This window comes from Sminthopsis crassicaudata, chromosome 3, assembly GCF_048593235.1.
Source record: "Sminthopsis crassicaudata isolate SCR6 chromosome 3, ASM4859323v1, whole genome shotgun sequence".
Taxonomy (NCBI): domain Eukaryota; kingdom Metazoa; phylum Chordata; class Mammalia; order Dasyuromorphia; family Dasyuridae; genus Sminthopsis; species Sminthopsis crassicaudata.
Genome location: NC_133619.1, coordinates 506,056,212 through 506,084,190, shown reverse-complemented (window position 1 = coordinate 506,084,190; position 27,979 = coordinate 506,056,212).

Genomic DNA, 27,979 nt, shown 5'->3' with positions numbered 1-27,979 from the left:
TATTATCTCTATTTTATAGATGAGGAAAAAGAGACAAAGATAAAAGTTAAATGATTTGTCCAGGATTATACAGTAAATTAGCATTACCAGACTGAAAATCAGGTCTTCCTAACTCCAGGTTTAGCTATCTTCTCTGTCACTCTGTTAAGCATTTAAAATTTTTTTCTTTTTTTTTCTTCAGTAATTATTTGTTGGATTTGCCTATCAATATCTACACGACTGATGTGGTCAGAAAACACTACGTGCTTCTCCCTTTGTGTCTGTGTTAGGCATTGCATAGAATGATTTATAATAATTTGATTTAAAACCTTTCACTTCTCCTGTACAGAAGCTTTCCTTAAAAAAATTAGATTTTATCTAAAGATGGAAACCTACTGAAAAATCTAGCTAAAACCTAAAAATCTTAGGCTACCCCTCATCTTCCAAATGAGGAGACTGATTGGTAAAATGACCCAAAGAAAGTCTTTCTGAAGTGTATTTTGGGGCTAGGATTTGAATTGAGATTTTCTGATGCCACTAAAATTCTTGGTTACTTGATGGCTAGCAGTTGGGGACCCAGTGAATCTGTCAATTAGGGATGGGGTGTCTTTGTTCCATAGTCAGGTCAGCTCTATTGATCTCCCTCTAAGCTCTAGCTCTGAGTGCACAGAGCCCCTGAATCAGAAGGCCTGGTGTGGGTTGGAGGCCTGGGCTGTCATGGGGAATTTGACTGTTTTCCTGAAGAGCTGAACCAGACACCAAAAATCACAGAGCTGTGGACGGTACCCTTCAGCTGTTACTTCATTTTCATTTTTTGCACTCATTTTCTAAGAACCAAAATGAAAATAAAGTGGTGATTAGGGGGTAGCAATCCTCGGTTGTGTGATTCTTCTGTCCTCAGCACGGTGGTGGTCGCTCCATACATTTTTTGAATAAAGATGGCTAACTAGGCTTCCCCACTGAGAGACCCTGATGGCTGCCTAGTCTGTTAGGGGAATGCATTTTAAAATAACCTTACCGCTAGGTCGTCTGTTTATTTGTGGATGTAAAAGCAAGCAACCAGGCAATCTTTTCAAAAAAGGAGCAAAAAAGGTTTGCTTGTTTTTACATCTACAGCCCAGAGGAAAGAAACTCAAATAAATGAATAAGACCTTAATTTGTTTGCCAATAGATAAAACACTTTTCCCATCACCCAGTGTACATGTGTATTCATTTGTTTGATTAGTAACATTTTTAAATAATGAGGAGCTTTAGTAGTCAAGCAATGTGTTATTTTATGATACACTTTGGAGAATAAGTAGTTCCCAGTTTTCCAAGAGGGAGGTGGCTAGCAGAAGGATGCTTTGTATGGGATAACTTTGCATAAGTGTGATGGTCCTATAAGGTTCATGTATTTCCCAGGAAAATCAGGAGATAAATTAATCAACAAGAATGTATTAAGCACTTATTGTTATCGATAAGGTCCTGATTTGACCCAAAAATCATGAAGACATTTTTTTTGGATATTTTGTAAATATTACCTTTTTTGATCTTTACAACAACCCTGTGAGACTAGTGCTATTATTTACCCCATTTTACAGTTTATTAAACTGAAGTAGACGGGGCACAAGTGACTTAACCAGTCATACAGCTAATGTCTGAGGCCAGATTTTGACTTTGGTCTTCCTGATTTTCAGGATTTTCTCTACCTTCCTCTAAGTCACAGAATCACACATATAAAAGATATCACAGGGTACATTTAGGGAAATGGTTTTGTAAATTTTAACGGATTATAAGGATTATCCTCGTTGAAAGTAGCAATTTTTGCACCACTTGATTTCAAATACGGTTGTGGAAGAGGTATAATGGCAGAGGCTCCAGGGTCTAGCACAATTTTAGGACTGGTGTTGGATGGGGAGGGAGTGAGTAGTTTGGGAGCAGGCCAGGAGGAAAGGGGTCTTTGCTGGGGGTGTAACCACCAGGAGGAAGAAACTGTCATTTGGTAGCTTCTCATACTAACAATTTATTTTCATTATCTAAGTGCTAATTTTAGTTTCTATGCTGCTGTGGTACTGGAAATTCTAGCAGCACCCCTCTAAATTTCAGTGTAGTGGGGAAAAATACTTGTCATCTTGACCTAGTAGCTTTTGTTGATATGATGTTCACTCCACAAATCAATTTAATTCAACAAATATATGTTGAGTCCATACTATGAGCAAGCATTGAGCTAGACACAAATGCAATCACTGATCTTAAACTCAAATTGCTTATATCATAACTTTAAACTGTTTTCTAGAGAGGTTGGGAAAGTTGATGTTGACTTCCAAATTACTCTTTCTGATTTCCTCTTAATCCTTCTCTTCTTTGAAAGCTCTGGAACTGACAAGTTTACTCAGAAAGACTAATAATTCTACTATGTATCCCTTTCCACAAAACTGCTTATTATAGCTAAAACACTCCCTCCCAAACTCTATCACCACAGATGTTTACTAATTTAGGCAGAAGGACAAATGGAGTCCAATTAGCAAATTAAGTCTGGAGGACAAATCTTAGCCCAAAGACAATGTTAGATCTAAAAGGAACCTTGGAGTTCATAAAGTCCAATGTCTTGAACTTACAGATAGAGAAATTGAGGCTCAGAGAGTTTAATTGGCAAGCCTAAGGCTACACAACAAATTAATGGCAGAATTGGGTTTCTGGGGCTCGAGTTCAGTCCAGGAATGTTCTCAATTAAATAACCTGTTCTGGAATAAGAAGACTAAGCTATGACTAAGTGATATAACATACTTTCTCTGTGAAAATAACCATACCATGAACATATGTTTGAGCTATAAAAGCTTTCATCCTCACCAAAAACAAAATAGATAACATAAATCACTTGGAGTTAGAAAAAAATAAAGATTCAATGGATAAAAGATAATAGAATATTCTCTTTTGATAAGAAAAGAAAATAAACAGAGTAGGTATAAATCATTGCTGATAAATAATCCAAGGAATTTTCATGAAAAGAGGTTTTCAAAACTATAAATCCACGAGGAATTGGATTTTGAGAAGGCTTGTTGAACTTACAAGGAGGTGAACTTCATTAAATGAAGATTAGAATGATTTCAAACTATTCCAGGAGAAAACAAATGTGGAATCCATTCCAACATCATAGAGTGATGCTGAGAGCAGAAAGAGGGCTAGTTTTGGAGAAAGAGAAACTGACATTTAGGATCTATATGAACTTGGGCAAACCATTAAATATCTTTAAGCCTCAGTTTTTTCATCTGTAAAATTAAGGGGGTGACTCAGTTATTCCCAGAGTTTCCAACTAGCTGTAAATTGAGATACACATTTATTAAGTGTCTTGTGCCAGGTCTGGGAATATTCAGGCAAAATGGAAATTTCCTGTTTATCTTTTCAAATCCACAGAGAAGCTTGGGAAATTCAGAGAAGTTTGGGAAGACCTTGATGCTGGAGGAAATGAACATAATTCAAAGAACAATCACCCCAAATAGAAGTGGAATATATGATAACTGGCATTTCCTAGGATCAAACACAAAACCTCAATTGTCTCCATATGTATAAATTCTTCCTTCATATCTCAAGGTGGGCTATTATAGATGACCATCATAACAGTATTTATGTATGTTTTTATGGTAAAGTGAATGGCTTGTTGGGTTATTGGGGCTTTGGGGTAATTAAAAACTTCATATTTGTTCATCTTTGTTATAATTTGTTGTTATTTCAACATTTGTTTTCACATTTTAACCACATTTCCTTAGGACCCATGCCACATATTCAAGCATCTCTACTGATTTTTCTTATGTTTTCCTGGTATAGCAATAACATGGATTTTCATTTCAACCTGCAGGTGACATTGAAGACACATTGCCATATGGCACTAAACACATTATAATATATCACTGCTTGTTTGCCAGATGTTGTTCTACTCAGCTAGGCAACGATTCAGATGCTCCACAATGATTTTGCAAAATGAATCTTGCTAAATTGGAGAGTTTTTGTTGTCACATCACATCTCGTTATTATTGGCTGGGTATTTCAAACATCAAAGATAAGCGAACAGTCTCAAATAAATCTGTTAGTATTTAAATAATAATAATTCACTCTTCTTTTGGGGCTTCTAGCCATGTCTTTGAAATGATCCCCATTTTGCAGTTAGGGAAACTGAGTCACAGAAAACTGATAGTGTTGATATGATTTGGATAGAGTTCTCTCATGACTGAGGTCAGTTCCAAATTTCCTAATCCCCAGACCACTTCTGTATTACACAAGCAATATAAGCAAAGAGACTGGCCCAGTTCTGCATATGGAGGGGAGAGATGATTATACCCCTGGAGATTTTAGAGCTACCAGCAAGGCCTACCTGGCATAACTATTTCTGCCCATATGCCACAGTGCCTGAAATGCCACCCTTAGTAAGTCATTCTTCGGATTAAAGATTTATTCTGGTGGCTGCTGCCAGGCATTCCCTCCCTTGGGAATAAGGAGGGAAAATGAATTCAGCTGGTAGCATCAGGCAGCTAGGAACTGACTCTGGGGCAGTCTCTTCATTCTTCAGCTTTCTCTTTTCTGTGAGGTTTGTGCCTTGGAGCAGGCAAGCACATGATCCCAGACTTACACAGATACCCCAAGACACTCACTCCTCACCACATGGAAGAAAGTAGATGGGAGAAAATCCTGAAGCCCTCATGCTGGACACACTGCTGTTATCCATTTCTAAACCTCAGCTGGCCTCTGGATTTTCAATCTAGCTAACCCATGCTCTCTACTTAACATTGCATGCAGTCTGGTTTGATAAAAAAACGCACCAGCTCTGTTTCCTCTATCTTACTCCCCAAATATCTTGGGTAATTGCAAGTCTCACTAGAAGTGCCCCAGAAAACTGCCTCTGTCTCACCTCAGCTGGTCCCCACAATTGCAGCGAAGCTGAAGCATCCCAGGGGAGTCTCTCCAAATACACAGCTTTGTTTCTAAACTCTGCTGTTTTTCCTTATGACAAAGATCCCAGTCCAAGTTTTCTATTTGAAATGTAAATTTTCAGGAGGGATAAAATGTCTAATAATGCATTACTTTAGTATATTAGTATTATGAGAAATTACAACTTTTGTCAATATGGAGACTGCCTCTTTCTGCCAATGTGGAACATGACTCTTCCAAATTGCACAATCATGCCATTTGAAACACAACGTTGAAAGTTGATATGGCCCAAAATTGCGTCACTCTGTGGATCATCCACAGCTAGGTGGCTCAGTGGATAGAGCATGGGGTCTGGATTCAAATGTGGCCTCAGACACTAGCTGTGTGATCCTGAGAAAGTCCCTTAGCCTTTGTCAATCCACTGGGGAAGGAAATGGCAGGCCACTCGTGTACCTTTGCCAATAAAAATCCCTGAACAGTATGGCCCATAAGGTCATGAAAAGTCAGACTGACTGAACTGCCAACAATAGCCTATCTGATGATGTGTTTCTTCAAGCTTGGTGAGATTGCTATTTAATTGACAGACATATATTTTATTTTTAGTCTCATATTCAAAGTCTTTTTATCTCTGGATTTTCTGGTGTCTTCATTCTGTTGGCATAAACTTTGAAAACTTAGAGTTACCTTTACTCCACAATGAGCTATGAGAGTAGGAATACAGTGGAAGATTAATGAATACAATTTTATACAAATTAGTTTATTTTATTATTTTCTACCTTGACATGAGTCTAGAATTAGAAACAGCACCAGCACACTAAGTGCTTTGCATAGGGAAGAAAATTGTCAGGGGGAAAGGGCATGAATCCATAGGAAAAGCAGGAGAGTAAGGGATTTATTTACTAATTTCATGTAACACAGTTCCCTCATGAAACACTTTTGGGGCAAGAATACCTTTTCTTATCAAAGGTGATCTTTTGTGAATGCATAAGTAAATGGATGAAAAAGGATTTATTGAATATTTATCATGCACTAATCACTGTGTTAAGTACTGGGAATATAGGAAGATAGTCCCCACTAATAAAGAGCTCATACTCTAATTGAGACACAACACATTGAACCATATATTTTCATATGTAAGCAGAAATATCTTGTTTTACTTGTCTCTACCTTCCTCTTTGTTGCCCAACCCTTCTTCTATAATATTGTAGACTTTTCAAGAAAGGACAGTTTTATATTTCTTTTTTGTTACTTCCTGGAGCTTAGTATATGGCTGCTTGATAAATTCTGTTTAAACTCAATCTTTACCCATTCCCAGCTCATGGGAAGCCAGATCATTTATTTAACCACCACTGTTTTCAAACCTTACAATTTTCCTCTCTCCTTCCAGCCCCTCTGACTTACATTTTTGTTATTCTCATATTTTAGCTTAAACTCAAGCTGTGAATGTTTGAACTCTTTACTCACATTCTCCAAAACTACCTCCTCATTGTGCAACAGTATTTCCTGATGTCTCACCTTGTTGTCACTCCAGAATTGTATTTTATTTTCAGACCCTTACACAGTCATCAGAATCAGTATTTTTCCTTTGTTGCAGTGAATAGGACAATGCAGAAAAATATATTGCTATAAATACCTGCTCTCCTTCTAAAATGCATTGCTGTGTATGTTCCAGATTATAGAATAATCCTTGTTTGAAAGCATTTTTAGAGACAATTGGCACTTGAACTGCAATGGGACTGTGGTACTGCTGTTAAAGCAAGTGACAATGGGAGTTGGAATGCTTATTGAGAGGGTGATGGAGCTATTTTTCTTTGGCCAGATTCAAGGCTGTTTTCAAAGACCTTGGCAGTGGCAAGATTGATACTTGGAACTTTCACAGATCCAAAGTGGAAAAAAAAGTCCAGTAAACTAACCAATGGAAAAGTTTTCCAGAGAAAGTTATGTTTATTGGTAACTATAGAAATACCTTCTACTAGGCTTTGAAACGGTTATACTGAATAGCATAACATCTTCCTGATCCGCTATCCAAAGACTTTGCAATTTATAATGTCCAAGCATTGTCATCTACCCTGAAAATGTACTCTATGGTTCATGCTATCTGTACTGCTTCAGAACCCTTACAATTTCTGGACCTTTCCATTCATCTCACCACTGAGTTTTCATCTATTTGTTGTCTCCTCCAACTAAGGTGTGAGTTCCTTGAGCAGAGACTGTTTCCTTTTTTTAAAAAATTATATTCTGCATGAAGCTTTTCCTTAAGCACTCTCTTCTCCAAACTACCTTTTATTTAGTTTAAATTTATTCAATTTATATTGATAATGTGTGCTTTTTATATGTATTTATCTCTCCCATTAGAATGAAAACTCTTTTAAAAATATTATTTCATTCTTTGAATGTATAACCATAGTTTCTTCTAGAAATCTATTATCTAGGTACATAATAGATGCTTCTTGATTTTTTGAAGGATTCACTGATAATATCTGGTTTATTCTCTTTAGTCATAACTTAATTCATGCATTTTTTCTTTTTATAGGAAGGTTCTTCTCTTGGGTCTTATTAATTGTGATTGGTGATCTTAATGTTATAGCGGTAAGGTTGCACTTGATCTTATAGCTCTTGGAACAGGGTAAATGTCCTTAACATTAAACCTTTAGGATGATTACTATGGCCCTGGCATGTAGAATGGAATACAATGAAAAGAAGACTAAGTCAAAAACATTGGTTAGGCGGCTATGAATAAAGATCATAAACTCTGGATTAAGGAGTGGCAGTGATGGGAATGAAGGGGAAAGGGTAATTTTAGAGATGTCAAGATAGAAGAACTGTTAGGACTTATGACTGACAGCATATTAGGGAGGAAAGCTGAGGATGACATTGGGACAATCCAGCCTTTAGCCAGGATGAGTGGTAGAATCAATAGAAATAGGAAATATTTAACATTTAATAAATAGAAATATTTAAAGTCAGTAAGTAACTAAAGTTCTATAAGTGGAGGGATTAGGGATATTTAAGGACAGTAACCAAGATTCTGCAAGGAGAGGGACTAAAATGATCAATTTGTTTTTGGAGGATAGGAAGTGATAGCAGGATATCCAAGTGGAAGTAATATGGGTGATTGGAAATATGAGCCTGAAGTTCAGGTGAGAGGTCAGACTGGATATGTGGCAAAGAAATTTAGTAAAGAGAAATGGTTGAGACATGAAAGCTGACCTCATCAGAAAGAATTTTCAAAGGGTACAATTGATGGCAGGAAAGTAAAAGTAAATTGGCTAAAGTAGGACTGTGAGATAACTGGAATAAAGCCACAAGTCTTTTTGTGTTTTGTGTGAGTGATTGTGGCTTCCTCTTGTCTCCTGGATCAAATACAAAATTCTCTGTTTGGCATTCAAAGCCTTTTATAGGTTAGCCTTCTCCTATACTCCTACCCCCTTTCTAATCTTCCTAAATCTTACTCCTTGACTCATGCACTGGCTACCTTTCTGTTCCATGCACAAGGCACTCCCATCTCTTGGCTCCAGGTATTTTCTCTGGCTCTCTCCCATTCCCAGAATGCTCTCTCCTTTGTTTGACAGCTGACCTCCCTGGCTTCCTTTAAGTCCTAAATAAAGTCTCACTTTCTACAGAAAACCTCTCCCAATTCCTCTTTATTCCATGCCTTTTCTCTGTAATTATTTCTTATTCTGTATATAACTTGATTTTATATATATATATTATCTCCCCCATTAAATTGTTAGCTCCTTCAGAGCAGAAACTACTTTTTGTCTTTTTTTTTGGTATTCCTTACAGTTAGTATGGGTGCCTGGCATTTAACTGATACTTAATAAATGTTAATTGGTTGTTGGGGCAAATAGTGATACTCCTGATTGCACCTAGATGCCAGGGTAGAAATAAGCACTCTGAGGTGAGGGTAGAGGCATTTCTAAGACATTTGTAAATTGCAGAGGATGATGTATGTGCCCAGCTGTCTTTGCCCCCTTTGCTCCCAATTCCCACTATTGCTTGGCTGGGATAGGCGTTCACTGGGACAGATGATGCTGATTCCTCTGTATTAGGTGGCTGCTGCTTTCAGTGCTCTTGGTAAGGCTCCCACTGTGGAACACTCAGATACTTGGCTGCCTTTGTCATTACAAAGGACAGAATGGGAATGAAAGGGACAATATGTAGTGGCAATGATGGGCCCCAAGGAAGAGTATGGGAAGTAGAGCCACAGTAAGAGGAGACACTTGAGAACAGAAACATTTCACAATGAACCAATTCCTTCATGGCATAATTTGTGCCTTAACCTCTGACTTTAGTTTTGTTCTTATTCAGTCAGGTCCAACTCTATATGACCCCACAGCCTTTATCTATGGGTTTTTTTTGGCAAAGATACTGGAGTGATTTGCCTCTTCCTTCTTCAGTGTATCTCCATTTTACAGATAATGAACTAAGGCAAATAGGGATTATGTGTCTTGCCCAGGGTCACATAACAAGTGCTTTGAACTTAGGTCTTCCCGACTATAGGTCTGACATTCTATCTACTGCACTGCCTAGCTGCCCTGTGACTTTAATAGCCATTCTGAAAGCAACCTGGTGCTTTGAATGGCACCCCAATTTCAAACTAAACATGCTATTCCTTTTCTAAAGTCCAGCTAATCCTTTCAGTTTGTTGATTTATGTCAAGGCAATCACCATTCATGAGTAGCCATGTTTAAAACCTTGGTTTCATTTTTGATATTTTAATTCAATTCAACCGACATTTGTAGCGAGCATCTGGGAGCCACTGGGCTGCTAGGTAGTATTGAGCAGCCTGGTGGCACAGTGGATAGAGCACTGGGCTTGGAATCAGGAAGATTCTTTGCCAAGAAAACCTCAAAAGAGATCATGTGGAATCAGACATGACTGGTCTGACTGAAGAGGAAAAATTATTTATGGCAGCAGTAGATGGCTCAGTGGCTAGAATACTGGACCTGGAATCAGGAAGACCTAACTTCAAATCCAACCCAGACAATGACTAGTGACCTTGTACAAATCACTTAACCTGTGTTTGCCTTAATCCACTGGGGAAGGGAATGGCAAACCACTCATTGCCATAACAACTCCAAATAAGGTCATGGAGACATGACTGAAATGATTGAATGGCAATGTTTGTCAAACATTTGCTGTGTATACAGCACTGTTAGGATTTGAAGGATGTATGATATATAGATGAGAGATTGTACTGTTGAAGGGTTTGTAATCCAGAAAACCTAAAATTAAATATCCAAATAAGTACAAAACAAAATTATATGAGATAAATGTTTAAGAGGGAGACAAACAAGTGCTTTATGAGACCAAAGGGGTAAAGATAATTTCTGAATGAGGTTTGGGTTCAAAGGAGGTAGTATTTATACAATTATTGTCCAGTCATTCAACTGTGTCTGACCTTGCAATCTCATGGAGCATATCATGTCAATACTGTTCATAGTTTTTCTTGACAAAAACACTGGAGTAATTTGTCATTTCCCTCTCCAGTGGATTAAGGCAAAAAGCAGTTAAATGACTCGTTCATGGTCACACAGCTAGTCGCTGTCTGAAGCGGATTTGAACTCAGGGCTTCCTACCTCCAGCTGAGTGTTCTATCCACTGGGTCATTTAACTGTCTCCAATGTTTGCAGAAAGCTTTGATAAATTTGCGTCATGTATTTAAGTCAAGAGGAAGTTAGGCATTTTCTCCAGGTTCATTAAAAATCTTTTTTCTAACTTAAAAAAATACCTAAGAGAGTTTTGTTCCACAAATGAAACAATTACAACTGAATCCAAAGAACAAAAAAACAAGAAATCTAACAAATGACAGCTTTACAACGTGAAAAGATTTTCAGTCCCCCTCTCTTATCAATCACCATGTTTCACCAGGTTATACAAATTTACTATATAACCTAAATACAGTATTTTTGTAGTGGTTTGTATTTTGAAATTCTATAGGGATTCTCCTCTTAGTTTTTAAAGAAACATTTCCACATTGATTATGCTGTAAAACAGTTAAAAATCAGATCAAAAGGGGAAAAATAAGAAAGAAAAAAAAAAACAAGCAAACAACAACAAAAAAGGTGTAAATACTATGTTGTGATTCCTATAATCAGTGGGGAGTCAGTCCTCATAGTCTTTTCTCTGGATACAGATAGCTCTCTCCATCACAAATCTATTGAAATTGGACTGAATTACTTCATCATTAAAAAGAGCCAGATTCATCATAGTTGATCACATAATCTTGTTGTTGCCTGGTTCTATTTACTTCACTCAGCATCATTTCATCTAAGTCTCTCCAGGCCTTTTTGAAATCAGTCAGCTGATCATTTCTGATAGAATGTTAATATTCCATTTCATTCACATACAATAATGTATTCAGCCATTCCCCAGCTGATGGGCATCTACTTTCCTTGACGCTATAAAAAGAGCTGCAATAAACATTTTTGCATATGTGGGTCCTTTCTCCTTTTTTATGATCTCTTTGTCATATAGATCTAGTAGAGACACTGCTGAATCAAAGAATATACACAGTTTTATAGCCCTTAGGGCATAGTTCCAAATTGCTCTCCAGAATGGTTGGATCAATTCATAACTACCCCAATAATGCATTAGTATTTGAGTTTTGCCACATTCCCTCCAACATTCATCATTATCTTTTTCTTGTCATTTTAGCCAACCTGAGAGGTGTGAAGTGGTACCTCAGTTTTGTCTTAGTTTGCATTTCTCTAATCGATAGAGAATTTTCTTCAAATGATTAGAAACGTCTCTGATTTCTTCATCTGAAAATTATCTGTTTATATCCAATTTATGAATTGGAGAATGACTTATATTCTTATAATTTGAGTCAATTTTCTATATATTTTAGAAATGGGGACTTTATCAAAAACCTTAGATATAAATTCTTTCCCTCAGTTTTCTACTTCCTTTCTAATCTTGATTCTTACTTCAGAAACTCTTTTGAGGCACCATCCCAATGAAACAAGTAAAAGTGGCAAACATTGACTCTATCTAACCACATGAGGGAAAAAAAGGTAAAAACAGGAATGAGAGGAAAGACATTTTTCTCTTTTTGGAATGGCCTCTTAGATTAGGAAAACCCAAGGCTGCAGAGACAGCTAAGCAAACACCACATCATCTACAACCTTGAAAAATGTGACAGATATTAATTCTACACAGCCAGAGAGCAAAGAACAAACATAACTAATAAAGAGAGCCAGTGTGCCATGCACTGAGCTTGAAGGAAAGGAGACTGAAATCCATCTGGAGTAAAGCCTGTTATGTCCAGAAGAATATTTTGGGAGAGATCAAGGACAGAAAAAATAAATTATTTAATGTGAGAGGAGGCTGAGATGATATTGCAGCTCAGTCTTTCACATATCTCCATCACTAAAGAGCAATGCTAGTGCTGCTTGTCCTTCGTTCTTGGAGAGGACCATGACATTAGGGAGCTGATACCATGGCATGCAAGTAAATTGGATTTAAGTGAGGGAGAGCTGGACAAAGTTACCTGCCTTACTTTCTCCTCCGGAGCTACCTGGGTCTGCTGATAAGATGTAGTGAGAGATCTCAGCCTTTTTAAACTAAGATCTTTAATAGTCTCAATTTGACTAAGACAATGCCCAATCAATGATTAAGATTAGGTGAGAAATGAAGCAGAGAATGGCCTCTTTTACCTAGTCAAAAAATCAAATTTGGAGGGGAAAATACTTAATGTTTCTGGATAAAATAGAAACAATTCACTCTGAACCAACAGAGTCTAAGCAATAAAGTCAGAAAATGAGTGAAAAGGCAAAACAACAAAAACAAAAACAGTATCAACAAGTAAAATTACAAAAAATTTCAAAAGAAGAAAAATAATTAACAATCGTATATTAAAAATGGAAAAAAGGAAATACTTAATTCTCAAAAAGATTCTAAACCTCTAAATAAAGATGAGACAAAGGAAATTGAACTAAGCTTCATGAAACACAGAACCCTATAAAATCCCATGATGGCATGGAATCGCAGCATAAAGTTCCACAAAGTTTAAAAAGGAAATTGAGTTTTAATCAATCAATGAATCTATTGTTCAGTCATTTCTATCTTGCCTCACTCTTTTTGACAGTATTAGCAGTATTCTTGGCAGATACTGGAGTGGTTTTCCATTTCCTTCTCAAGTTCATTTTATAGATGGGGAATTGAGGACAGGGTTATATGACTTGCTTAGAGTCACACAACATGTAAATATCTAAAGTCTTATTTGAATTCAGGAAGATGAATCTTCCTCATTTCAGGTCCTGCTCTTCTAGTCCACCTACTTGTCTTATTTATTAAAAACCTACTATATGCTAGACACTGTGCTAAGCACTGGAGATACAAAAAGTGGCAAATAAATGACTCCTGCCCTCAAGGAATTCATAATCTAATGGGCTTAAAAAGATAGACAGGAATTCAGTTCCAAAAAAAAAGAGAATGTTATTAGCAAAACTAGAAAGGATGCAAAGTGTGGGGCATACAACCTTTTATCTTTCCATACTGCCTCTTGTATTAGTCACTAAGTCTGATTGATCCTACCCTCTTAATATTTCTTACACTTATTTTTGACTAGGTAAAAGAGACCATTCTCTGCCTCATTTTTACTTAACCTTAATCACTGATTGCGACCTTAGTCAAGTTGTGAATTGTTAAAGATGTTAACTTTAAAAAACCAGGGTCTCCCACTGCATCCAGGGATATCTCCAGTCACCTTGAGCTGCATCTTGCCACTGGACCCAGATGGTTCTGGAAGGGAAAGGAAGGCAGGTGATCTTGCACAGCCTTTCTTCACTGAAATCCAATTCACTTGCATGTCACGGCATCACCTCCCTGATGTCATGGTCCTCTTTGAGAACAAAGGACAAACAAAAATGAGATTCTGGGCAACAAACAACCTTTCTGAGCTTCAGAAATGGGGATATTGGAAGAACTCTAGGGACATTTCTATTTCTATTACTATGATCTTCTTTCTATTCCTAATTCTTCCACCCTAGAACAGGTCCTCATTAGGATCTAGATGAATGCAACAACCTCCTACTTAGTTTTCCTTTCTCTAATCCATCACACTAGTTCTTGACTCATGCTCTTTTCATACAGAACTGACCAAGTTGATTTTTTGCTCAAAGTTCTTCAATGGTGACTTCTAAATATAATCTAATCTCATTAGTCTGCAATTTTAATCCACCACAAACATGATGTCTAGATTTTTTAGTCTTATTTTATACTACTTCTACATATTCAATATTCTGAATTGAACTACTCCTCATCTTTTCCCACTTAACACTTACTTTTCTTAGGTTATTCCATACAATAATACAGTTAGGTTAAATGACTTGCCCAATTCACATCTCAGGACTTTCTGACTTCAGCCCCAGTTCTCTAAACACTCAACCATCCAGTTGTTTCTAGAATGTGGCATAAAATAACTTAATCTCTTTAAGAAGGAAGATGACCAGTAAATTGGAGTGTTGAGAATTAAGTACTTTGCAAGCACTAAAGGGAGGAAGGATCTTTACTGACTGGGGGAGGGGAAAGGTTCGGGAAGATGGAGATGAAGGCATTTATAAAATGGATAGGTTTTTAATTGCCACAATTGGGAAATGGGAGTGTTAATAGGGGCACAATTCAGTTCCTTTGCGAACTTTTCTTTGGACAAAGATCATATGGTAATCTAACAAATTATTTAATATTTTTTAGTATTCAATGTTTATTAACTTCTGAATATTTATTGTAAATATTTGAAGAGCTCTATGGTGGCGCAGAGGATATTAGATATAGATGTTATTGATCTTATTGCTGAGACATGCACAATCTGAAAGCAGGAAAGAACATACATCCATGTCATTGTGTGGCAAAGAACAATGAGATAAATACAAAGAGATCAGTATTTTTAAAAAGCTATGAGAACTTGTCCTGATCTTCCTTTATCCACAATAAGTCCTCCCTTGGACTTTGCAGATCTCTTGGTAACAAGCATTAAGTGACAGTGGCAGAGGATCCTCTGAGTCTAAATTCATTCTCCTCTCCATTGTATCACATTCTTTCTGGACTTGGACAGCAAACTTGGCCCACTCTTGAAAACTTTCCAGTGTGTTAGAACCTGTGAAAGATTTGGCCCTGCTAGGATTGTCTTTATGGTCCCAGAGTCACCTCTGTTCAGTAATGAAGAAATGAAGTAAGGCATTTTGGGGGAGAAAATTATTAAATTACGTCCTATACATTAGTGTCCTGTTCATAATAAATGTTTAGTCAGTCTTTGCTGAATTGAATAATCTTTATGGAATTTCACAACAATTTTATGAGATTAACAGTACATATGTTATTATTCCCATTTTACAGGTGAGGAAACTAAGGCTCAAGGAGACAAAGTGACTTTTTTCAAAGTCACCCAAGTTGTGACAGAGGCAGATGTAGAACCCTGGTCCTTAACTCCAGGTACAATGCTCTTTCCACTATACCACATTCCACATAGGAGTAGTTACATTGAACTTTTATTTCATCAAACACCTAATTCCCAGCACAGGCTCCCTAAAAGATAGTTGTTTTTATCTTCCACTTGTTTCATATAGTGAGGGTATTGACTTTGATTCAAGCAATGACAATAGTCTTTCCCCTATTTTTCTCCTGCCATTTTCACATTAATCACAAGTTAAAGGCCAAACTCTGATCTTTTAAATGTGTACCAAGTCTGATGTGCATCCAATGTACTAGAGACTCTTGATAGATATTTAAATAAGAACAGCCCCAAAATATTTTCCTTTCTTAACTTCGCAATGATTTCCCTTTGGCCCTGACATTGTTGATTTGCTTCATTAGTTTCAAGATGGACAGATTTGTGAGCAAAGTTATAAAGACATTTTCTTGAAATTTTCCCTTTAGAATATTCACCAACTAAACCTGAAATCTGTCAAGGAGGGGGTGTCTGTGTGCCCCAGGTCAAAACCCCCTGAATTCTAATATACATATTCTGTTTTTTCAAGGGGCTTGTGAATTTGGGTGGGAAAAGTGCCCTTTCCTTTTCATTAATTTTTAACTGAAATTTAGTATTTCTCATCAACAATTTAAAAACTAATAAACATTGTTCTGAAGTGTTCACCAAGCTACCAATGGGTCTATGACATACAAAAAAGCTTAAGAAATCTTGCTCTAATTTCATTTACTGGAATTGATTTTTCATCCAACTAGGCTATTCTCCTTGAGCTCAGAGGCTGCATCTTGTAGTTTTTCCATCCCTGTCAGTTTGTGGCTCATTATTGAATATATGATTAAACTTCCATGGATATCTTTGATTTAATAATTGTTAATTCATTATTCTGTGATATCAGAAAGGGGAGATGGCTTTGCTGTTCCTCAGGCACATAGATAGATTTTTTATGGCTTTAAGTCCACAAATTGCAGACTTTGTGCTTTGGATACCAAGAAGAAAGGATGGGAATCTCTTAGAAATGAGCTGGAATGAATGGGCTTGAAATGATCAGATATTGTATCTCAAAGTTACTCAGTCCCTCTCTTTCCCCATCTATTTCCCTATTTCCACTTTTAACTATTTTTGTATACTATTTATTTCATTCAGATTGTGAGCTTTCTACTTAATTAGCCAACTGTTGATTAATATAGTATAAAGACAGTGAGTGTATCTACACTTTAAACAGTTTTTAACTTGCTGCTGGTGTTCAGGGAATGTTAATATTAGGTACTTAAAAATAGAACAGTTCACATCATAAGGAGAGAAATGTTTAACAAAAGCCAGTGATACACTTACCTTGTTAACATGCAGCCACCATTATTAAAGAATTACTATTAAAATTAGTTTAGCTCATTTAATTCTTTTCCTGAAGCAGTTTTTTAGTCTCAATTCCTCATTGTCTTACAGAACATATTTTTACCGTGAAATTCACAGTAAATCATCATCAGTTGATCAACCAAGACATATTAAAATACTTATTGTGTGCTCAGCTCTGCATTTTCTTGCTTGAAAAATTGGAAGATGATAAGAAGAAAATGGTTTCTGTTTGGTATTAAGATCTCTCTATATCTGACTTCTTTACTGTCTTTGTTTTAGACTTTTTATACTTTATTCTCCTCTATATACCCTGTGATCCAAATACAATGACTTATTAGCCTTTCCACCTCAAGGCTCTACACTTTTGCATTGGTTATTCTTTATGACTGGAATGCTCTGCCTTTGCCCCTGTCTCCTAGTTCACCTGGCAACCTTTAAGACTCAGACCAAATTCCAACTTTTGGAAGAAGTCTTTCCTAGTTCCACCAATTCCCAATGAATCACCCTGATTGCTTTCCATTGACTTTGTATAATCTTGTAGATACCTAGTTATTTACTTTCTATCTTTTTTTCTTTTATCAGAATGTAATCTTTTTGTTGGCAGAGTTATGGTGTTTTGGGGTTTTTTTTGTAATCTTTGTTTTCTAAGTAATTAACACAGTGTCTGAGTGTAGTAAGAGCTTAATGCATGATCATTGACTGACTTACTACTGAACCACATTGTTCCAGGTAATCTGAGCTGGGTTATAGGTTAAACTTGAAAATTAAGCTAAATTGTCAACTAAGAAAAAGATTCAGGTGGCCTGATTAGGTAGTATAAAACATGGAGATTAGAATTCAGGGTGAAAGATGAGAAGGAGGAACAAAAAGGAAGATAGGTCAAAATCATAAGAGATAAAAATCAACTTTATGTTAAGGAATATGTTAAGGTCAGAGTTAGGAAAGCTAGGAAAAGCATTATAGCCTACAATCAACGATTTTCATCATGTTGGACTCTTCAGGACTCCATTTCTTGACAAAGTTACCAGAGTGGTTTGCCATTTCATTTTCCAGCTCATTTTATAGATGAGAAAACTGTGGCAAACAGGATTAAGTAACTTGTCCGGGGTCATATCACTAGAAAGTATTTGAGGCAGAATTTGAACTCGGGTCCTCCTGCTTCTGGCATTCCATTCACTATACCACTTAGATTCCTCTGATTAAGGAACTGAAAGGGTGAATAATTAAATGAATGAATGTAGGAAAAAATATAATTATTAATGCTTACTTGGTGCCAAACTCTGGACCATGTACTGGAGAAAAATACAAAAGCAAAAGCAGTTCTTGCCCCTCAAAGATACTGTAGTCCATCAGATTAGTGAAAATAAATATATAACAGTGGTCAAGCAGTGTTTTGCTTTGAAAAGTTGCATGTATAATGAGTAGAGACATATGGGAGTAAATAAACCCACTTTTCTTAATTTTTTTTCAGGATTCACTCCATACTTTCTCTACCATGCCTCAGAAATTTTTCTTTCTGAAAGCTTATTCTAGTCCTGGAATTCAGACATTTAAAATGCCTTTTGTACCATGGCTTCTTTCTTTGATTCAATGGATCCCCTCCAAAGGGATATTTTTTTTCTCCTTGGCCCCTCTTGAGATTTTGAGGTTCCTTTAATGTATTGTTTTTTTCTCCATTAGAATATAATCTCCTTCAGAACAGGAATTTTTTTTTTCTGCTTGTATTAGTATTCTCAGTGTAGTTCCTGGTATATAGTAAGCACTTAATCAATGATTGTTGACAGACTCTTTTTAGTAGTAATGGTGGAACTGATTTGATTATGGTTCCCGAACTTGAAAGGGGGACCAAGGGAAAGGGATGTGGTGCCAGTGGCATTTTGTGGGGTGACAATGTGGCTAGTAATATGGTCAGGGAGAAAACTTCAGCCAAAGATGACCTTGATTTGATAGGCCATGGGAGACATGCTAGTCAGGTTAGTAGAGATCTAAGGAAAGCAGTTCCAGAGTTGAAAGGTTAGTCCCTAACAAAGTTAGGATAGAGACATCACAAATATAGGAAACAGTATCTGATGTCCTTAATTTAGTTTTACCTATCGATTACCCCTTTTCCATCTGGCCCTGACCCTTAGGCTTATTCTGTAAACCATCTAGTATGTTTTCCCTGCATAGGTATAGCTGGGAAAGAGATCTGGCTCATATTAGACATGTAAAGGAATGTGGAGATACCATATAAGAAAGCACTATTTATCCCCAGATAGGAATTGGAGATGTACATTTGAGAATTATAAGACTACAGATGGTAGCTGATTTTATAAGAGGGAATGAGCTGTTCCCCATGGGAATGTGGAGAGAAATAAAAACATATTCTCTACAGCTGTGCCTTGAATGCATGGCTTGGTGGACTCTTCTGAATAATTATAGGTCCTTTCTCCTGGGCTTCCTCACTTGAAAGATAATGCAAAGTGGGAATTGTGCAAAAATTCAGTGCAAAATACTAGATTTGAAATCAGAGGACTTAGATCTAAATTCTGCCTTTGTCAAATTACCTATGCAATTTTGGAAAGGACCCTTCTCTTTGGCTTTCAATTAAAAAAAAGTTGGATTATATCTTTTCTGGGATCCCTTCTGGTTCTAGCTCTATGAATCTAGGATATCTGTGGATCTCAGTTTCCTTTTTTTGTAAAATGAAGATATTTCTTTCAATTCCAAACCTGTGATCCCATGACTTTTCTTGCCCTACTTATTGTTTCCCTCCTTTTATCAGAAGCATTTTTAGTGGGTAGTATCTATGCTTATGTCTTGATGACAAGAACATTCTGTGTCTAACATCAATAAAATTACATCCAGCTGAAGACAGAGCAATATTTACTGTCGTGATCATTGTCATTGCTCTCAATTGTCTTCAAAGGCATGGAGTTAGATGGATAAACTACTTCAACATCAGGAAAGGATTTATTGGTTGGTTTGTTTTTGTTAAATAGCTATCTTCTCCCTTGCTTTATCAATCTAATTTTCACCTCACCATTTTTTGAAACCAGCTGAAATGGCAAAGAAGTTCATGAGCTGCATTCGTCCTTTACACTTGGACCTGGAAACTCATTCCATATGTCTATCTACCTTGAAAAGCTAAGTTTGCTGTATCCAATTTCCCTGTTTACACTTGGTGTACAAATGTTGCCTAACGCACATAAGTGAAGTTTTTTATCATTCCAAGTTGGTTTTGGGTTTAATTAGGGGAGCATGAGAAATGAGCTGAATGTCTGAGAACGTCAGAGCCTGGTGAAAGTGATTTGTTCAGAATGGTTGGGGAATGGCATTCCTTTGGGAAACAAAAGCATTTTAACTTACTGTTCTGCTATGCAAGAGATGCAGCAGGGTTGAAATCAGATGATGAGACACAGGCCTCTTTCCATGGCATGCCAAATTGATTCATTAGGACCATTGCCCTCAATCACTGATCCTTCTCCCCATCTCTATTTTCTCTTCCTCACAGGAGTAAGAGGACATGTGTGATCTCCTGGGAGGGAGAACTCAGGGTACAGCACACTCCTGCACATCAGCTGTGGAGTGATGAGGCAATGGGACTTGATTAACAACAGCTTTGTCACATTTCCCTCTTACTATGTCTCATTCCTACCTTCCCCCCTTTTCCCTTGCCCATAGGTGAAGCTTTGCTTGTTAGCAGCTCTTCCCCAGAGGGAGATTAGAGCATCATGGAAAATTTGCATGTTATAGATAATTAAAAATAAATTGGCTCAAATTAATATTTGCAATTCTTACCTTATAGGGGAAATGAAAAACACTGAAAGGAGAGAAAAATGAGGAGAAAAAATAAAGGACAGATTTTTTTTTTACCCTGGAATATTAAATCTATAAAATAGAAGAGTAGGTATTCCATTAGGTCCAATGTTCTTTCTAATTAAGCCAATTCAGATTAAAAGTTAGTTTATCTACCTGACAGGGTTATGTTATGCAAAATGATTTCCAAACCTTGAGGTGCTAGATAAATAGGAGTCAAATTAAATATGTTGTTTTGTGAATTCTCCTTTGATTTTATTTTAAAGGCAAAAATAGATATTTTTAAAGGCCTATTATTAAAAATGGGCTATATTTAACCAGACAAAATAATGTAGAGGATCTTTGGATCTTGGTGTTTTCATCTATTAAAGAAAATACTGATGGCTTGGATTAAATGATTTTAAGGTCCTTTCCTATTCCAAATCTTGCAACATGAAAATTTTTATTTCAATAACTGATGAGTGGCCCAGGAAATCTAAGCCCTCTCAATCCCATATTCTTCTTCAATAATGGGCATGTTTGCCTGAGGATCCAGGACAATTGCTTTATGCTATTATGTCAATATTGGACACTTGGCCATATAAAGGTAGCAAAGACCTTATTTTTTGAAAATCATCCTATTAGCAATGATATGACCATGGACCTTCAGGTGTGACTGAAGAGACCAATGAGTGCCTGCTGATCTTATGGCAGTATGTGAATGGAAACTTAACCTTTTTTTTCTAAGAAATTCTATTTTCAGATACTAGGATGTTTTGCAGCTTCTTGTCTCAGACTCACAGTCAGCATGAGGCCTTTTTCTCAAAAGGAAATGCTCTGTGGGTGACTGTTGCTTACTGCCATGACCTTTGTGTTGTTATTTCCCAGCAACTGAGGTGTATCCAGGAATTCTGACACCAAAGGGGCAAATTCAGTTGGGTTAGAGCAGGAGAGCTAGGAGCAGCCAGTGACCAGAGATTACTTCTTAGCCCTCTTCTTATTGTAGAGTGGCTTGAGAATTGATTGCTCATTTCTCTGGACTGAGTGTGATGTATGTAAGCATGATCCCTATTTCAGACCCGTCAAACCCTCCCCGAGTGCTAGAGGTCATGAAAAAGATGCCTTCTTTTTGGGCAGAATGAGGTCCAGACAAGCGTATTTCTCACCAGAGAAGAGGGACTTCTAAACAGACTTGTATATGAAGGTATAGAAAAGAGTCTAAAACCCTTCACCATTCCTACTATTCATCCCCAGGGTATCTGGGGTTGAACTTGATGTACTGGGACAGCATCTCTGCAGGAGCTTTATCCTGAGATTTGAAATATCCCTCATTTTTTTTCTCCTTGGGGCAAAGAAGTAGCAGCACAAAAGCAGTATGCTGTAATCATTACAGAACTCAGAAAAGTCCTATAACAGTTATGTCTCTGCCTACAAATCCATGTACCATAAATTCCACATCACTTGAAGCTCTGTTATCCATGGTAGTGATGGTGGTCATAATCCGCATTATTTCTCCTTTCTCATTGTGCAGCAATTTATTCTTCGGTGTTTCCATTCACTCCTTAATTCACCTACTCATTCAACACTAATTTGGCAAATGACTTCTATGTTTTATGTATCATAGAAGGTGCTGGGAACAAATCATAAACAAACATGTTTTTCCCCCTACAGAGCTTATATTCTACTAGAAGAAAATAACATGTATACCCCTAAGAAAAAAATTTAAATGGTATAAAAAATAATTGTGAGGGTAGAATGAAAGGCACTGGTCACTGAAAGGTTCAGGATAGATGAAAAACATGATACTTGATCTTAGCCTTAAAGGAATCTAGGGGATTCCCATCCCAAAATACAATGGCCGTGTACCAGGACCACATTCGGGAATTTCATACATGGGTCCCTGTAACTTTTTAGAAGGGTGAGAAGATCACTTCTCCTTTCTTCATCCTTCTCACTCAGCATTAGGCAGTTCAATAGATGACAGGCTATCCAATGTGTTGAAGGCCTTCCTTCCTTATTCATATTTCAGTGTTTCAAAAATGTCATTTCTTCGGTGTGGGAATTCCTTCCAAGGATGCAAGACTGCAGCTTCCCAACCATGCAGGTGCTGACTGCTGAAAAATTCATTACCTTCAAGCCAACTGGGATGAGCCCCAAACTTAGGACTGGATTCACCTTTGGATAGATGTATAGTTTGTCATAAGGCCATACAAAGTCTTTCTATCTTGGTAACATCTCAGAACTTTTGATATTTTTTGAATGGTCTCAGGAGTCAAGGTGATCTCATTACCATCATAAAGTCTAGGATCTCAGCATCTTAGTTAAGGGTGTGTATATGCATATATATATATATATATATATATATATATATATATATATGTATAAAGATGTCTTTGTACTTATACATATATGCATGGGCATATATGTTATGTGCAAATTGTACATACAGACAAATAACTGTTTAGGGCATTCTTTCTTTAAATAGTATTTTATGTTTCCAAATACATGTACACATGGTTTTTAATATACTTTTTATTATAGCTTTTTATTTACAAGATATATGCATGGGTAATTTTTCAGCATTGACAATTGCAAAACGTTTTGTTATAATTTTTCCCCTACTTCTCCCCATCCCTTTCCCCAGATGGCAAGTTGATCAATACATGTTATATGTTAAAGTATATCAACATACATTTTTATAAAACTCTGTGTTCTAAAATCTCCTTCCTTCCTTCCTTTCTTCCTCCCTCTTCCTAAGACGGCAAACAATCAGATATAGGTTAGATATGTGTAATCCTTTTCAACATATTTCCATATTTTTATCTTTTGCAAGTAAAATGAAACCAAAAGGGAAAAATAAAACATGAAAGAAACAAAGAAACAAACAAAAAGGTAAAAATACTTTGTTCCACATTCAGTCTCCATAGTTCTCTCTCTGGATGCAGATAGCACTTTCCATCCCAAATATATTGGAATCGCTTTGAATTATTGATTTCATTCTCTTGAAGAGTCATCAAGGTGGGGATGCAGTGTTTTACCCTGTTTTAGATGTCTCACCGAGCTCTAAACATCCCACAGATCCTGCTTGAGCCACCTTCATGGTCATTGGAACAAATTGTTCTCATTTACCCATTCTGTTGGGGAAAATCTTCACATGCTTTGGGGTAGACACCCCCATAATTCACTGATGGGTTTGAGGTTGGTTGGTTGGTTACCTTCAGCTTAATTTAGACATTTGTTAAGATGATTTTATTGGCTTGTAGCCACTGTACAGGTTACAGCCTCTTGGAGCCACAGGTAAAAGTTGTGAGGCAAGTGGATGAGCAGCTCTGACAAAGGCTTGGCAAGCCCTCACACTGGAGGTGCTAGTTCTTCCTGAACACTTCCCATTTCCCAGGATTTAAGATATATCATAGGATTTAAGACGTGTTGGAGTCTCAGAGATCATCTTGTCACTGAATCATAGATTCAGTTGGAAAAGATCTCAGAGATCAGTTAATTTATCTCATATCTTTATTAAGAATCTTAACCAATCAATATCCCCCTCAAATGATCATACCACCTTTTTGTAGAGGCATTTATTATATGAGTCTTTCCATTCTCTTTGGGTAGCTATAATTGCTAGGGAATTTTTCTTAAAATTTATCTTAAATCTTTTTTTTTCCTCAAGTAGAATATGCCCAATGCTTCTTCTACATGATCACTCTGGAAGCCAACAACTTCAATTATCTCCTATTAAGTCTCATCTTCATTAGATGAAGCATCTCTAATTCCTTCAACCAGTCCTTAAAGGATTACAAGTCCATTGATCTTTTCATGAAATTTCATTGCATTAATATATGAATGCTGAAACAGGGATGGATATAACTGAACTTGGTTATGGAAAATGGATTATAAAAGAATATATAACTGGCTATATCATGCCCTAACTTCAAGTGTTATATCCTTCACATTTTCCTTAAATATTTTGGTTGTTTTGTCTCTTTGGCAAGATTGAATGAGGGATACAACTTATTGGCCTGAATTAGAAGGATAGATTCAAGGACTCGACCACCGGTGAGCAGAGAATATTTAAAATGCTTTTGGTAGTTTCTTCTCTTTTTCAGAATTATAGAGTCAGATCATTGTAAAATATTAGAAACAGATGGGATCTTAGAATTAAATAAACCAGGACCTCTGACTCAACTTTCATGTTTATTTTAAATTTATATTACTACTACCACTATCTAAATCTTTGGAGTTTTTTCTTATAAGTATTTGATAATCTTATTATCTATTCATCTGGACAAAGTAATAAATAGATAGCAAAAATCTAGAAGTCCTGCCTAGAATCACATGTTCTCAATTATGTGTCCTCCAATAACTATACTTAGGCTCTATCCCTTTCTTTTATAAGAGGATGATGCAATGCTTGCTTCTATACCTTGAAAACTCTTCTTGTGGAAATTATTGGATTGGAAGAAGGGGAGTATGACCTCCATTAATTAATTAGAAATTTTCATTGTTCAGTCCATTCCTTTTTGGAGGGACAAGAATTGAATCAAGAGCATCTTATTCTATTTTACAATGGAAACTCATCCCTTCAAATCTGTGATCCCTTGAGAAACATTCAGGATCTGGGAGGAGGAGGAGCAATTCATTTATGATTCCTTCTCATTTAAACAGCTTGAAGGTATCAGGTGTTAGTCATGACATTGAAAATGATAGTGGAGCTTGGGACACAGCCATAAGATATCAGTTATCAACTATGATATTACCATGGAAAGGGGCGATGGTAGAGCTGAGGACAAACCATATAAAGTCCTTCCAAAATATGGTCCCTAGAAGTAAACCCAATACTCCTAAACAGTTTTAATAAGGGCATCTCCATTATTCTAGACATTAAAGTAGCATCAAATTACTATTTTTTGACTACTATGCCACAATGTTGATTTATATCAAGGTTACAACTCAACAGAAAACTCATATCTTTTTAATAGTACTCTTGTCTAGTCATAATTCTCTTATCCTGTATATCTTTGTGAAAAATACTTTTTACTTTTGTTATTAATAATTTAACAAAAATCAATGAATGTGAATATTTTTATATGCAAAGAATAGAAAAGCAGTATGTAAAGCCACAAATCTTTATTTTGAGCTACTGTTTTTTAAAACATTTTAAACATTTTTAAACATTTAAAAAAGCATGGAAAATTATTTTTTGAAGTTATACTGCTTGTCTTTTTTATTCCAAATTTCCTCATGTTCTTTGTATTTAAAAATGCTTAAATTACCCTCATTTTTTTCCTTTTCTACTCTTTCAGGCACCATAATCACTTACTTCCTTCCCTCTAATTCTCCCTTCCTCCAATTAAATAAAAATCCTTCCTTTGTGACCAATAAATAAAATAAAACAAAACAATGCCATATTTTGGGCACATTTGAAAATCTATGTTTATTTCTACAGTTCTAGTCTATTACCTCTCTGTCAGGAGGTAAGGTTCATGCTTTCTCATTAGTTTTCTCAAGTATTGTGGTTAGTTGTAGAATTAATCAAGGTTCTTAGATCTTCCTTTTTTACTGTTACATCCATTTTATCCCTATCCTGTATTTATTTAGCTGATTTGTTGAAATCCAAGGAAGAATTTCATATGGATCTTGATTTAATTCCATCTGAGGCATTGCTATGTGGTGGCCAAAGAGAGTTTACCCGGGAATGATGGAGAACTGTGTTCAAGTCTTTCCTCAGATGGGTACTCCATGTGATCCTGGACAAGTCATTTAACATCTGCTTTTTCTTGGTACTTTTCAAAGATTTTAGATTGCAAAAAAGATACTGATTGTCCTTTAAGTTCCACATTGAGAGAAATCACTTAACAGTGAAATAACAAATCTAGTCTCAAGCCTTGAGTACTATCTTATTTTATTCAGTCCACAATCCTAGCCAGTTTTGAGCATCGTGTTCCTGATTTTGTTACCTGACACATTAAATATTCTTTCTGGATTTGTGTTCTCTTCAAATTTCACAATTATATTATCTATGATCTTACACAAATCATTGCTAAAAATGATGCCCCAGCCTGAGGGACAGACCTCTGGTGCATTCAACTAGAGGCCTACTACCATGAAAATTTCACTTATTAATGAACAATCTTTAGGACTAATCATGAAACCAATTCTAAGTATTTTGTCTCATAACCCAAGCTTCTCCATCTTGTAAAAAGATAGTATGAAACATTTTGTCAGTGATTCTCTTGAAATCAAACTGTATTGTAGCTACAAAATCACCTTAATTGAATATCCTAGTAATCCTGTTAAAAATAGAAATGAGGTGAGAGCAGCTTGCTCTATTCTCTTGAAGCCAAACTATCTTCTGGTGATAATTATTTCCTGTAATAAGATGATCTATCAATCAGTTAATAAACATTAAACTCTTACTAGGTGCCAAGAATTTTGTAAAACTTTGAGGGTATAAATATGAAGACCATGTTTCTTTGCAGACAACACAAAAATTGAGTAGTTCTTTACTTCATAAGCCATTATATCATCCCATCTTATTAGTGATACTATCCCTCCTTTGATCTGCCTCTTTTCCCCAACAGAGCAGAACGTCTTTTCCGGTTGGTCTTATAATTGATTGCCAGACACTGCTCATTCTGAGCTTTTGTGCTCCTGACAATGTTTTTACAGGTCCCTGCTACTCTTCTGTATTATTACTCCTCTGTTATATCATCTGTCATTGCTTTCATTTACTATAAGTGATCCTGAAAAATCCAAGTTGGCCTATGACTTTGCTACATATCTGCATTGGCCACTTGAGACAGCTTACTCTTTTCCTCTTCACTTAATTATTACTGTTTATGTCTTCTGAATTTCAGTCTTGAGAGCTTTCTATTTTGATACAAATTTCTGTGTACAATCAGACCCAAGGTTCAAATTTATCCTTTCTCTGAACCCCTCGAAATCTGTTCTTTCTCAAACTAGGGTGCATGCAGGACTATAAAACAATTTCCTTTTATTCTCAATGATGAATTTTAATATGGACTCCTTTTCAGTGTCCTAATTATTTTTATTTTAGACAGCAATCCCTCCTAATTGGTCTGACCCTGTTCAAAAAAGCTCAAGTGAATCTCCAGTTTGTTGTTCTAGAACAAAATGTAAGTTTCTGAGTTTGGCATTTAGTCATTCATTATCTGACTCTACCTATTTCTCCCAATTTTTTACTCATCACTGCCTTCCTTGAAATCTTTGTTCCTGCCTAACAGGTCTTATTTCTGTCCTTCACAAATAACATTTCCCCCATGCTTTTCTACATGCTATTTTTACATTCCCAGAATTCTCTCCTTCACCTTTGATTCATGGAACACCTAATATTTTTCAAGCTCTGATTGTCTCTTTTACTTTTTTTTCATTTCTTTGAATTTTAGTTTCCCTTTTACTTTGAATTTATTTTGTGTAAGTTGTATATACTTAACTGTGACAATATTATATTCCCTTCAATAGAATATAAGCTCCTTGAAAGCAAGAACTCCCATTTTTTTGTATTTTTATCCTCAG